At 39.5% G+C, this 1,879-nt stretch overlaps 1 pseudogene; it reads left to right on the top strand.

Moving 5' to 3' along the window:
* Window positions 1-1,022, top strand: part of LOC107181972 — a 4,600-nt pseudogene extending 3,578 nt beyond the window's left edge.
* The last annotated feature ends 857 nt before the right edge of the window (window positions 1,023-1,879 follow it).

Raw genomic sequence — 1,879 nt, forward strand, 5'->3', positions numbered from 1 at the left:
CAGTGCAGGGGCTCCTCTGATCACGGGGATCACTCCCTGATGCCCATTGAAGAAGCTGCAGCTACTCACAGGAGGAAGCTCAAGAGCTATATTGAGTCTTGAGCGAGCAGATTAAAGATACTGAAAATTGGTCAGAAATGCAAGTGTCAAAATGTTTTGAATTGTGACAGAGGATAGAACATCAAAAGGATGAATTGCACTCTGAAGTTAAACAACAAACATTTTTTGGAAAAGGAACAGAATGCAATGCTTATCAGTTTGCTAACTGAAACAACAAATGTTGAAGAAAAATTAATGGAAGAGGAAAACCAAATATCAAACCACAGCTCCATATTAAACAGTCAGCTTAGTGATATTATCAGTAAGTGTTTGAAGACAGACGTGGATTTACTCACTGGTATTAAAAGTATCCACAACAGGTATGATAACCTAGAGATCCTAGCCATCTTTTTATATGAATTAAAGGAGGAGAGTTGCTCTCTCCCCCCACATTATTTGGGCCTGCATAAAATGATCCACACATTTCAGGTAGATTTGACACTGGATCCTGAAACAGCCCATCCAAGTCTCATTATCTCAAGAGATAGAAAAAGTGTGACTCATGGGACATCATTTGGTCTTCATAATCTTCAGGCACGCACTTCTTACCCAGCTATCCTGAGTTCTGAGGGATTTGATGCTGGCAGGCATTTTTGGCAGGTAGAAGTAAGAGGCACAGGGGCATGGTCCTTAGGCATGTGTAAGGAATCTTTCCTCAAGAATACTCCTATGAGACCATCCCCAAGAAATGGCTGCTGGCAGCTTCAGTTCTGGACAAATACATCTGTCACATGGGATTCAGGCAACTGGGAATGGATAGGCATTTTTCTGACTATGAGTTGGGAGAAGTTTCATTTTATAATTTGAGAAATAGATCACATTTGTATACTTTCAGTGAAAGGTTTACAGTAAAACTTATGCCCTATTTCTGCATAGGACTTTTTACAAAATCACTTGTAATGCGTATAGTCAAAGATGAATGATGAACCGCCTTGTAATCTGCTTGATGCATTCTACTTTCTTCCTGTGTTAATAGAGAGTGCTTGTAGTAAAAGGCCCAAGTACAAAATAAATAAATAAATAAATAAATAAACAAACAAACAAAATAACTGACTATTTCCTGATATTATCTTAATTTTCAGATAATATATTGATAAAATTAGAAGAGGTGATTGCATATTTGATTTGGCAAGTATAGATACCATCTGTTACATGGAACCAGATTAAGTTTAATTTACCCTTAAGTCAGAACCATACAACTTGAAAGATCAGGGAGAAGAAACATAAGGACAGAGGTCCTCTTATTTTCTTGGTAAATGGCAAATGTGTTTAGCTCAATCTTTCACCTCAGAGTACTCCGTGAGTTTGCCATTGGTCTCCAGCTTGGACCAAGATTCTAAGATGGTGAGAAGCCTACCCTTAGGTTGGTCACCATCCTCTCAAACCAAGCATCTCTGAGGACTCATCTCTTCCCGGTCAGGGCTTAAAACCTCCCCATATAGGCTTACTTTTCCATGTGGTCCAAATCTGTTTCGTGGGAAACATTCATGCCTTCTTACTCATCCTGCTCACCACAACCCTGCCCCACAGAAGTATCATTTTGTGGTCCTTTATCCTCCCCCTCTCCTTCCCTTTTATTCATTCCCTGTTTTTCTCTCTCCCACCAGCCCCCAATCACAGTATATGTTTTAACTCTCACAGGTGTGAATGAGGCATAAGTACACTGCTTCACCCTACTCCAGAAAACACACATTAACCCCCTCTGAGTGATCCCACTAAAGTTTTTTTTTTAAATCTTTATTGTTGAAAGTATTACATAGGTCCTCCTTTTCCCCCCATT

This window comes from Myotis davidii, unplaced genomic scaffold (assembly GCF_000327345.1).
Source record: "Myotis davidii unplaced genomic scaffold, ASM32734v1 scaffold314, whole genome shotgun sequence".
In the NCBI taxonomy this organism is placed as follows: Eukaryota; Metazoa; Chordata; class Mammalia; order Chiroptera; family Vespertilionidae; genus Myotis; species Myotis davidii.